This window comes from Colobus angolensis, unplaced genomic scaffold (genome assembly GCF_000951035.1).
Source record: "Colobus angolensis palliatus isolate OR3802 unplaced genomic scaffold, Cang.pa_1.0 Scaffold7, whole genome shotgun sequence".
NCBI lineage: Eukaryota > Metazoa > Chordata > Mammalia > Primates > Cercopithecidae > Colobus > Colobus angolensis.
This window is the reverse complement of record NW_012120709.1, coordinates 16,262,217-16,275,554: the sequence shown is the minus strand read 5'-3', so window position 1 is coordinate 16,275,554 and position 13,338 is coordinate 16,262,217.

The following is a 13,338-nucleotide window of genomic DNA, read 5'->3' as shown; positions in this document are numbered from 1 at the left end:
TCCTTCCTTCCTTCCTTCCTTCCTTCCTTCCTTCCTTCCTTGAGGGAGTTTCACTCTTGTCGCCCAGGCTGGAGAGAAGCGGTGTGATCTTGACTCACTCCATCCTCTGCTCCTGTGAAGATACTGTAAACGTTGTTGAAATGACAACAAAGCATTTATTTTTTATTTATTTTATTTTTCTTTTTATAGATTTAGGGGGTATAAGTGCAATTTTGTTACATGGTACATTTTGTAGTGGTAAAGTCTGGGCTTTTAGTGTAATCATCACCTAAATAGGTGTACCTTGTACCCCAAAGGTAATTTTTCATCCCTCACCCACCACTCAATTTCCCACCTTTTAGAGTTTCCAGTGTCTATTCTTCTACTCTGTATGTTATCTGTACACATTATTTAGCCCCCACTTATAAAGGAAAACATGTGGTGTTTGACTTTCTGTTTCCGAGTTATTTTGCTTAAGATAATGGCCTCCAGTTCCACCCATGCTGCCACAAAAGTCATGATTTTATTTTATTTTTTATGGCTAAGTAGTATTCCATGGTATATCACATTTTCTTTATCCAATCATCCAGTGATGGACTTTTAGGTTGATTCAATGACTTTGCTGTTGTGAATAGTGCATTAACATATGAATGCAAGTATAATTTTATGTAATTATTTCTTTTCCTTTTGGTAGATACCCAGTAGTGGGATTGCTGGATAAAATGGCAGTTCTATTTTCAGTTCTTTGAGAAATTAATAAAACACCAAAATCAGGAGAAAGCAGAATGTGGTGAATGTAATTAAGGAAGATTTTACGGGAACAGAATTTGTTTTGACTCTAAAAAAAGGTAGGCAGATAGATAAGAGAATAAAGAACGGGTATTTATTTACATACTGTATTTTCTCTAAGGAGACACCACCATTCTATAAGCAGCAATATTTTGAGCGTTGGCAGGCAAGAATGATAAAAATGAAGACCCCAAGATACAGAAAATTGCATTAAGTCACTGAAGTGTGACCGAATGGCCTGAGTGTCTTCAAGACACATGTATTGTCAGATTTTGTCTTTCTGTGAATGTACATTTCATTACTCTTCTTGAGGAGACAAATATCCCATAACTGAGCTTAATAACTATTCATATAGGAAGCAACTAAAAGAAGTACTTTAAGGTGTCTTAGCTGTTTAACTTTCTGATTTCTAGAGCTATGTCTCCGCCTGATGGGAGGTAATGGAATTACAGTAAATTTACTGGAGCAACTTGAGTAGAATAATGCTTATTACATTAGCTAGAAAATCACCCAGCTAATTATAGGAAACAGGGGAAAAAAAACCCAAAATAATAATGACCATAAAATATGTAGTTTGCTGAAGTTACATTTTCTTATCGCAGTGAATTACTTAAGATGTATTTCTTCCCTATAGAGAGCTATACTGTTTTAAAGCATGTACTATTGGGAACACTGAAAAGCATCAATGCTATTTCATTTAAGGGGTGTTGTTGCACTTCTCAAAAAGTATTTCTTTATTTGCTGATATGTATTTAGTAAAAGGATAAACTTCATCTGGAATGTTATTGACATCAATTTGAGGGGAGGGGGTTGTGGTGGGAGGAATATATTAGAGAGAAATTTCAAAATTTTTCATGGATACAGACCATTCCCATACATGATTCATGTAACAAAAATATAACAGTATTGATTACACTTCAATTTTTATTGGACTTAGTATATATCAGTCTTTGCACTTTTTATGACTCGTTTTCTTCTAATCCCTGATAAGAGCATGGATTAACATATTATCAGCCTCTTGGTTTAGAAGTAGAGATGAGGATTTCTGTGTCTCAGAATCACCCATGGCCTCTTTGGGTATAAAAGCTAGAGTTGGAAATAGCATGCAATATTTTTAAAAATCACATTAGTTATTTATGATCGCACTATAAACAAATTTAGATATGTTTTAGAACTCTTGATCCTTTGTCTGGGAAAGAGAGAACTAAGAATTAAGCCATAGTACGTTTAAAAAATTACCTGATTTATTGGATAGTTATGAGAAAGAAACTAACAATTGGCAAATATCCTGAGCTCTACATTTGGCTAGGTACTTTCGATAGATAACCTGCTTTTGAAAAAGCAAGTGTTATTTCCCCAATTTACAGAGGGGGGAAAAAGGTGTTTAAGCAACTTGCCTAGGATCACATTGCTATTAAGATGTGAGCCTGATAGAACTGGCCCCACATCCTCATCTTTCTCACTGCTTCATTTATATCCCCATTGTAGAGGAGCTTTATTGTAGAAATTGACTTATGCAATTATGGAAGCTGAGAAGTTCCACGATCCGCTGCCTGCAAGCTGGACCACCAGGAAAGCTGGTGATGTCGTGCAGGTGGACTTCAAATGCCTGGGAACCAGGCCAGGCTGCTGGTGTCAGTTTCAGGTTCAAAGGCCTGAGAACCAGGAGCTCTCATGTTTCAGAGGGAATAAATTCATCCTTTATTCGCCTTTTGGTTCTATTCAGGACTTCAATGGATTGGATGATGCCCATCAACATTGGTGAGAGTGATCTTTACTCAGTCTGCCTATTCAAATGCTCATCTCTTCCAGAAATATCTTCACAGGCACACCCAGAAATAAGGGAGTGCTGTTTTGCCTGCACTCCCTTAGCCCAGTTGAGTTGATTCATAAAATTAATCATCGCACATACTCTTCATTTCAGCAAAAAAGCTTAATGGGACCATCACCCAAAAGAAATAGACCGGTTAAGAAAATGATTTAAAACCAAGTCAGTGAAAATGTGTAACAAAAATGTAAATGTCAATACTTCATATTAATATGTAATGTCTTCTATTTGTAATACCTATCAGTTTAGAAATGCTTTTATAGACATTATTTTGTTTACTCCTCACTGCAATCCCAAGATGAAGAAACAGTTGAGAGTGATTTTCCTTTAAACAACAAAACAAAACAAAACAAAAAACAGGACAGGGGATTGAGGCTTGGAGAAGTTGTCTCTTGCCCAAGACCACTGAGCTCCTTTTGGTGTGTGATTTCTGCAGGCCCAAACGAAAAATGTAATGTCTCACCACTTTCTTTTCTATTCCCATCCTTCATACCTCATTGTGGGCTTTCTGTGCTAGGCATAAGGTATGGAGAAAATGCAAATTTAAACCCAGTGGGTTTTACTCTCTGGCACCTTTCTCATCCTTGAGTTCAGAATCTCAAAGGCTTTCCACAGAAAAGCATATGTTAACTTGTCACTTACTGTACCTCAAGTAGATGATTTTAACAACAACAAAAAATTGGTAATGTCCAGCAAGATACACATTTCAAGCTGAATGTGAAAATGATTTTAAGATACTAAAAGTTAATTAATTCAAAATTATCATCAACTACATTTTGAGCTCCCATTTTACCCTGAGATACATCTATTCAACGAATATTGATCAATAAATTAGTCAATGATTCCATAGTGCTGAAATGTGGGGCACGGCGTCAGGGAGGAACCAAGTTTGCCATCTGCCAGCTGTGAGACCCTTGGCAGGTTAATCTTTCCTAATTATTTTTTCATTAAAAAAATTAAACCATTTATGCTTATTTCATGGGGCTCTAGTGAGGAATAAATAATAGTGCATGTAAGGGACTTTGTAAAGTGCATTGTACACAGTAGAAGCTGAGTAAACATGCATATTTATAAAGAATATTTTCTGAGAGAATTATGTTTTAAAGGGGGAAACAAAAACTCCATTAAAAACATTAATAGTAGAACTATTTAAACATATCTCTACTGTAGCAATATATAGGTATAATCTAATGGCATATTTTAGTTCTCACAGAAAACATGACATTTAATTGATTTTTTCCAAAATGAAAGGAAAATTAAGTTATGAGTCAAAAGGAGTCCCAGCTCTATGATTTACCATCTTTGTAACATTGAGGAAGCCACTTAGATTCTTTGAAATTCAGTGTCTTCATCAATGAAATGGGATTATCTACCTTAGATACCTCCTGTGTATGTGGTTATAAAGGCAAATCAGTTTCTGAATGTGAAAGAAGTTTGTTTTTTCTCTACTGTATTATCATATAAATCCATCCATATACAGCATTGTTTTCTGTTGAGGCAATGGGGTCTCCTTTGCCATTTTTTGAGTCTAAAATCCAGAAGAACAGTGTCTAGTTGACATTTCATGTCAGGATAAAGTGGCAGGTTATTGTAAATAAGCTCTTTCCATCATTTATTCTTTTCTTTTGAAATCTCCTGGGTGTGACAATTCTTCCCATGAAATGTGCTGTATTTAAAACTGCTTTTGGGGGATAACTGGAAGAGCTTTAATGGTTTGACATCAGTGCCCTTCTTGGGCTGGTATTGGTGCTGTAATCCTCTGGGAGGGCTTGTACTCCCAAGCTGTCCAGGGCAATCTGTCAATCCCAGGAGCGACAGTCTAGATTGAATTAGCTTTGGTTCTTCCATCACTAATTAGATGGCGCAGCAGGCCTGCCTTGGGGCACCAAGGCATCGATTCAGTTCCTGTAATAAGCCTAATGAAGTGCCTTCACCATGTTTCAGGATGCCAATTCTCTAAAAATTGCCCTGAAATGTAAAGCTTAGGAAATGTTGAAACTACGCAATCAATTTACAGACAAGAGAATACAAGAAAAAGTGACATTGATATTTTAAAGGATGTGCTTACATTTTTTCAACCCTTGGTTTGAAAATGACCTTGAGATATCCATTAATTTACCTCTCAGAGTTCACAGTGGATTATAACAAAAGGGTCCTAGGAGTCAGAATTTATTCTAAATTTTGAAATGTTGGAAGTGCCACAATTGTTTTGTAACATATCCAAGTACCTAACCATTTCCTCTATGCTCATTAGTATGAAATATGCCTTTTATTCATAATTGAATATCACCTGTTTGCTGAATATTGCCTTGATCCAAGCAACTTCCATGTTAAATTGACAACCAGATATGTAGAAATGAAAGAAAATTAATGGAGTACTATAAAATTCTCAATATAAACTCATATTTTATATGGTGCTATATATTTTGCAGAACATTTTCACATCCAATTTTTCAGAAGAGGGAATCTGCAGTGAAGTTCATGGGCCTGGAACAATAGGCTGAAGGAAAACCATTAAGAGGGAGACATCAAAGAGATAATAAATAAGATGCAGATTCACAGCATCTTAGAGTTGAAAGGAATCTTAAATTGTATCGTCTTTTCTCTCGCCCACATAGGAATCATCTTTGCATGCCTAACTGGCAACTGACCAGTTCCTCCTTAGCCTTGTCAATTGCAGAGGCATGTCCAAGGTTATGAGGCAGCACTTTCTATCACTGAGTGGCTCCATCTGCTAGAATGTGCTTTGTTATATTTAGCCAAAATCTACGTCTTGCAACTTCTTCCACTTCTGTGTTTGCTTTTGGTGACCAGAATGCACAAGTCTGTTCTTTATTATGACAGTTATTCAAAATTTAAGGACTGAAAGTATGTCCCCACTGTGCAAACCTTCTTCGTGTTCAATAGTCCGGTTCTTTCCATCATTATCATAGTTTATGGTTTTCAGATTCCTAAGTCTTCCAGCTGTGGGTCTGTCTCAAAATAGACACTAGTGCCTTGCTATTTAAAAAAAATGCTCTGTACCCCAGAAACATCAATATCGTCTAAGAGCTTGTTATAAATGCAGATTCCCAGGCCCAAAACCTGACCTACTGGCAAAATGGTTTGTATAAGCGATAAAGCTAGAGAAGTACCGTTTTCATTTGTTGGACTATCTCTTAAAATATAGCAACTGGCCTCGCACTTTGGGAGTCCAAGGCGGGTGAATCGCCTGAGATAAAAAATTAGCTGGGTGTAGTGGTGGGTGCCTTTAATCCCAGCTACTCAGGGGGCTGAGCCAGGAGAATTGCTTGAACTCGGGAGGTGGAGGTTGCAGTGAGCCGAGATCGCACCACTGCACTCCAGCCTAGGTGACAAGAGCAAAACTATCTCAAAAATATCTATCTATCTGTCTGTCTGTCTGTCTATCTATCTATCTATCTATCTATCTATCTATCTATCTATCTATCATCTATCTATCTATAGATATCTATCTATCTATATAGCAACTGGAACTACATAAATCCTTCTAGTGTGATCCCAGGACCACAAAATGTAGTGAGATTATTTACCTTGCTTTGTACATTCTATACATTATATTTGCATTAAAATCTATCACTGCTTTATTTTTTTATTTCTTGGCTGAAGCTTTACACAGTTAACACTGACTAAATTTAGGAAGAAGGGTGAGATCCAGATTTTTTTTATGTCAACTATTGCTAATCGGGTTTGCTTCTTCTCACAACTGTGCAATTGATAGTTTGCACCTAAATATGAGAATATACACATAAGATTATTAAACTTTATCCTAACAGTTGAAGCTAATCTTTCTACTCTGTGGGGATAATTTTGAAGCTCGATTTCGTCAGCCATCCCATTAGTTATCTCTCTCACAGCTTGTGTCCTTTTAAAAATGGATGGGCATGTCTCTTTTTATTTAAGATACTGGTAAAAATAGCAAATAAAACAGGGTTAAAGGCAGAGTGTATTATAGTAATACTTCTAGAAACTCCCTTCATAGAAATGCATTAGGTTCTACAAATGTTTGCTGGCCACCTGTCATGTGATGGACATTACCCTGAGTTAGATCCTTGGAACAGGAAGAGGATGAAGCAACCTTCCTGTCCTTGAGAAGTCCACAGTCCAGTGAGAATTCTGGATCTCAAGATCATGCAAGGACATCTCTTGCCAGGGCTGCAATCCCTTTATTAGGCTAATTATGGAAACAGAGTCCATGTCTGTGTGCCTTGCGGCAGGCTTGCTTTGCCACCTAATTAGTGATGAAAGAACCAAAGCTAATTCAATCTAGTCTGTCACTCTCTAGACTGAAGAATTATCCCAGACATCATGAGAACACAAGCTTTCTCTTGAGGTTATCAGAAAAGACAGCTAATACAACAAAATTTTTATTTATCCTGGGGAGTTCATTGAATCAAAGAGCAAATGTGACTTTTAAAATGTATACATTGGAGAGAGGTACACAAAGTCATCAGATACATTGCATATGGCAGTATCTCAGACCAAAGGCATAGGACAGTACTAAGAAATATGCTGATTTCTGACCAATTTTATTTTAGTGGGCTGATATCTTAGGACAGATCCATCACTGATTTTTTTTTTTTTTTTTTTTTTTTACGGAGTCTCACTCTGTCACCCAGGCTGGAGTGCAGTGGCCGGATCTCAGCTCACTGTAAGCTCCGCCTCCTGGGTTCACGCCATTCTCCTGCCTCAGCCTCCCGAGTAGCTGGGATTACAGGCGCCCGCCACCTCGCCCGGCTAGTTTTTTTTTTTGTATTTTTTTGGTAGAGACAGGGTTTCACCATGTTAGCCAGGATGGTATCGATCTGCTGATCTCGTGATCCGCCCGTCTCGGCCTCCCAAAGTGCTGGGATTACAGGCTTGAGCCACCGCGCCCGGCCCATCACTGATTAAATAAGCCACCTCAAGATCTAAAGTAAATTCACGCAAACATTTAAAAGAATTCAGCTTCACGTAAGGAAGATCTGAATACAAATGTTTAAAAATGACCATTGTTTTGACTATTTGAACCCCTTATTCAATTTTCAGTGACCTTGAAGTCCACTTTGTCCTTCAGGCCTCTACCAACCTGCTGTGTTTCCAGTTCACCGGCATCTTCCTGCCTTGTCCCTGGGCCGTAGAACTCGATCTAACAACCATTCAATGCATGTTTATTAGGTTCCTTTTATGATACAGGCCTTCACAAAACACATTCTAGTGGGGAGAAACAGAAAATAAAGGAGCACATCAATAAAAAATGAGATAATCTCTTATTGATAAATGCCGCAAAGGAAATAAAACATGGCAAGTTATAAGTGACATGGGGACGTGCTACTTCATGTTTGATCAGTGAGAAGGCAGCACTGTCCAGTTTCGAGGGAGGAATGCTCTTGGCAAAGGGACTCAGAAGCTTCATCCTCCCATATCTAAATTTCCCTGAGGCTGAGTCTGGGACCCCTATTGCTGAATCCCTTCAAGTTCTCCTAATCCACTTGCACCTCAGCCAGGTGTCTGCCCTACCTCATTTTCAGTGGATACCTTAGACCTTGTACTTGGTTTGGATATTTTGTTAATGGTATTTGCAAATCTCTCTTGCTCAGTCCTAAGGTCTCCTTTAAAACTCCTATCTTTATGTCCTCCTTTTGAAAGCAATCTACCCCCAGTCCTGCTCCTCTGATCAGAACCCAGGAGTTTTACCTTCTGTTCTCATCATACCCTGTGCTTTCCTTTCTCTGAGAATTTACCATGCTGTCTTATCATGATTCACATGGCCTTAATCATCTCCAGACAGTGAGATTTTCAGAGGCAGAGACTCAATGTCCATTTGACAATTCCATTATCTAGAGAAATATCTAACACATACTAGGACCCTAGACACTTGCGATGAGTAACTCTACTGAAACTGCTTTGGGCAACCAGTCTTAAAAGACAATATAAAATTCAGTGGGGCTTTGTGGCACAATATCTATGTATTTTCAGTTCACTTCTGGTGATATTTTGCTCTATTTTAAACAGCTGACAATAAAGCTTTGATGTTCACATTAGAAAACCAAGTTGTTTATTGAGTATTTACTTGTTTGTTTAATAGTCGTCTACTTAATATTTATTTATTTAATGTAAGTAATGTTCTTTTTTCCTGTGATTTGTGTGTATCTGTTTGTTTAAAAAGCCTCATGAGACTTTTTTTCTTCTTTTTTTGAGACTTTTTCAATCATTCTCCTTTGATACAAGAAGAAATCATTATTTTACAGGAAAACTAGCCTGTGAAAACAAGCAATTTTAAGCTTGACTTAAAACTCAGAAACAGCGACACTCTTGCAAGTGTAATTCACGGAATAAGTAATGTTATCTGGGGAAAGGAAAAAGAGTCCCCATATCTCTCTCCAGATGATCTTCTAGCCAATGAGTCCTTTTCTGAAATTTCCCATTTAAAAAATTTCTTGTTAAAATGCAAAGTCCCTTAGGAGAGATTGGACATTAAGCCTTGTTCACACTAAAATTTAAGTGGCTAGTATTATATTTTTTCCCTGAGAAAAAATTAATAGCTTATAAGCCCCTGAGCTCAGGAGAACAAAGGAAGGGATGAGAACTAACTACAGAGATGAGGAAAGCATGTCAAAAAAGGGGCCGGTAACCCCTAAATTAAACTTTGTCAGCTTCACAGTTCTGTAGGGTTTGATGTCCCCAGCTGGGCAGGGGCCCAAGGCTAAGCCTGCTGGAATGTGCTGCTCTCTTCCTAGCCTTGACAGTTTTTAGATTTGGTATTACTATAATCCTTTAATGATTTCCTGATGACGTACCATAACAAGTAAGGAAATAAATCCCTTGTCTATTTCAGAATTTCTAGTGAATATTCTTAGTTTAATGATTTGTAGTATGTAATTGATTCTGGCCAGTCATTCATTAGTAATGGGCAAATTGATTTTAAATATTCAATAACTGTGCTATGCCCAACCACGTATTTACATGTGTCTTTGTAAGAACTGCTGAGGGTAATTTTACATTTATCTACTCAAGTGCGGGCTAGTGTTGAGTTCAGCATTAAATTACTCATGGCAATTTTTATTTTAAAGCCAGATTAGGATTCCAAATTGTATGTGTTTGCCAAATGCTGAATAATTCAGGTGGTTTTAACCAATTCTCACTGCAAATGCGGAGAATGAGAAAATAAGTGATTGGGAGTAATTAACAAGAAATTAAATGACGAGTTAGAAAGATAGATGGTCATTCTAATGGCAATGATAAGGCGATCTGGGCTGATGACTGGCAGAAAGCAGGAAGTGAATAAAGGCAGTTAATGTTATCAAGTTAATGCTATGTTCTGAATACTGTGCTAACTCCTTTACATGCATTCTCTCATTGAATCATTATATAAGACCTAGGAAATGGGTGCCACTCTAATCCTGATTTCATAATAAGGAAACGATTGTTGAGAGATGTTGAGTCCCATGCCTATTCACAGAGCTAGAAAGTGAAAGGTCATCTAACTTGTCTGATGCTGGTTATCTAACTGCAGAGTTGCCATATAATTTTAGTGCTCAAATGTGAAACCACTCTGAAAGGGATTAAGATAAAAGCAAGAGGGAAGAAAATCCAAAAGATATTCAGCTCTTGGGATATAGATTGCTGGGATTAGAGGTACACACACTGCAGCTTCATCTTCTCTGTGAGACGTTCTTGATACCCAGTCAGAATCAATCTTATCTCCTCTGGGTTCCTATAGCGCTGTACATGTAACCCTGTTACTTCACTTTCAGAGGTTGATTTGTTCTTCATCATGAATTATGTGTGTGTGTGTGTGTGTGTGTGTGTATATATATATATATATATTTCACAACTTTATTGAGGTGTCATGAAGTATAATTGACTACAATAAACTTCACATATTTAAAATGTACAATTTGATATGTTTGACATACACGAATGCCCTTGAGACCATCACTACAAGCAAGAAAGAAAACATACCCCTGACTTCCAGAAGTTTGTTTGTACTCCTTTATAATTCCTTCCTTTATTCTTGCAGTAGGGTTCTCCAGAGAAGGAGAACTATTAGGATACACACACACACACACACACACACATGATTAGCTCACATGATTATATGATTATGGAGGCTGGGAAGTCTCCAAATCTCCATCTTTCCAGCTGGAGACCCAGGAGATTCAATAGTGTAGATACGGTCCACATCGAAAAGCGTGAGGACCAGGAAAGCCAATGTTGTAACTTCTGATCTGAAGACTGGCCCACTAGGGACCTAGGAAGAGCCAATTTTTCAGCTCAAGTCCAAAGGCAAGAAAAGACAGATTTCTCACCTTCGGTAGGCAGGCAGAAGTACCCTCTTACCCTTTTCTTCTATTCAAGTCTTCAACTGAATGGATGAGACCTACCCACATTAGGGCAATCCACTTTACTCAGTCTACTGGTCAAATGTTCACCTCATCCACAAACACTCTCACAGACACACCCATAATAATGTTTGGCTAAATGTCTGGCGTCCTGTTGTCCAGTAAAGTTGACACATAAAATTAACCACCATACCCCTCCTCTCTTCCCCAGTTCCCAGGCAACTACTGATCTGCTTTGTGTCACCATACATTAGTTTGCATTTTCAGAATTGTATATAAATGAAATCATACAGTATGTGCTCTTTTTCCTCTAACTTCCTTCGTTCAGCATAATTATTTTGAGTTTCACCCATGCTGTTGAACATATCAAGAATTCATTCCTTTTTATTGCTAGGTAATTTTCCATTGTATGGATGTAGCAGTTTCTTTATTAATCTCTTAATGGACATTTGGGTTGTTTCCAGTTTTCAATTATTACAAATAAAGCTGCTATGAATATTCATGTATAAGTCATTGTGTGGGAATATGCTTTTATTTCCAGGAGTAGAATGGATGAATCCTATGATAGGTATGATAGGTGCTATGGTCTGAATGTACATGTCCCTCCCTTTCCTGCAATCTGTATGTTGAAATCCTCAATCCCAAGGTGTTTGTATTAGGAGACAAGGCCCTTGGGAAGTGGGATTAAGACATGGGAGCAGAGCCCTCATGAAAGGGGAGCCTTATAAAAGAGGCCCCAGGCCGGGCGTGGTGGCTCAAGCCTGTAATCCCAGCACTTTGGGAGGCCGAGACGGGTGGATCACGAGGTCAGGAGATTGAGACCATCCTGGCTAATACCGTGAAACCCCATCTCTACTAAAAAATACAAAAAACTAGCCGGGCGACGTGGCGGGCGCCTGTAGTCCCAGCTACTCAGGAGGCTGAGGCAGGAGAATGGCGTAAACCCGGGAGGCGGAGCTTGCAGTGAGCTGAGATCCGGCCACTGCACTCCAGCCTGGGCGATAGAGGGAGACTCCGTCTCAAAAAAAAAAAAGGCCCCAGACCTCTCTACCCTTCCCACTGTGTGAAGGCACGGCAAGAAGGCACAGTCTACGAGCCAGAAACCAAACCCTCACCAGACACCGAGTCTTCCTTGATCTTTGACTTAACCTTCAGAATTAGGAGAAACAAATTTTTATTGTTTATAAGCTACCTAGACTGTGGTACGTTTGTTACAGCTGTAGGTTTAACTTTGTAAAAAATGGCCAAACTCTTTTCCAAAGTGGATATTCAATTTTACATTCCTGCTAGCAGCATATAAGAGTTCCATTTTCTCCAGAACTTTGCCAACACTTGGCATGGCCAGTCTCTAGGTTTATTCATTCTAACATGTGTGTGGTGATAGCTCATGTTAGTTTTAATTTGCATTTTTGTAATGACTAATGATAGCATATTTTCATGTGCTTTTTGTCATCCATATATCTTCTTTGGTGAAAATATCTGTTCAAATATTTTGGTCATGTTCATTGGCTGGCTTATTTCACTATTATTGATTTTTGGCAGTATACATTCTGGTACAATTATCTTATTAGATATATGATTTTCAAATACTTTCTCACAGCCTATGGCTTCTCTACACATTAACGTGGCAGTTTCTCTTCAAGAGCAGAAGTTTTTGATTTGATTATGTCTCTTATCTAAGGATTGTTTTATAAGCTGATTATAATTTTGTTGTTTCAAATAAATATTTGCCTAACCGAAGATCACAAAATTTTTCTATGTTTTCTTACATAGAAAACATTGTTACATAGTTACATTGGCCTATATTCCAATACCACACTGTTTGGGTTACTGTGGCTTTATTACAAGCAGCTGTGTAGCAAGCAGTGTTAGTCGTTGTTCTGAAATTTTTTTTCCAAACTATTTGACTAATTTAGGTCCTTTGCTTTTCCAATATGAGTTTTTGAACAAGTTTTTAAGTTCCACCAAAAAGTCTACTGGAATTTTAATTAGGATTACACTGGATTATAGATCAACTTGGGGAGAATTGGCATTTGACAATTGTGTCTTCTAATCCATGAACTCAATATAACATATGTCTTTATTTAGGATTTATTTAATTTTTCTCAGTAATGTCTTACATTTTTCAGTTTATGTCATATCCCTAATAATTTCATATTTTTATGCTATTATAAATGGTACCTTTAGCAAATATCAATTTTTGATTATTTGTTATTACTTCTAGGGATTTATTTATAGATTTTATTGGATATTTTACATAGGTTATCATGTCATCTGTGAATAAAGACAGTGTTACTCTTTCCTTCCCAATTTGGATGCCTTTTCCTCCCTTCCCTCCCCTCCCCTTCCCCTTCCTTCCTTCCTTCCTTCCTCCCTCCCTTCCTTCCTTCCTTCCTCCCT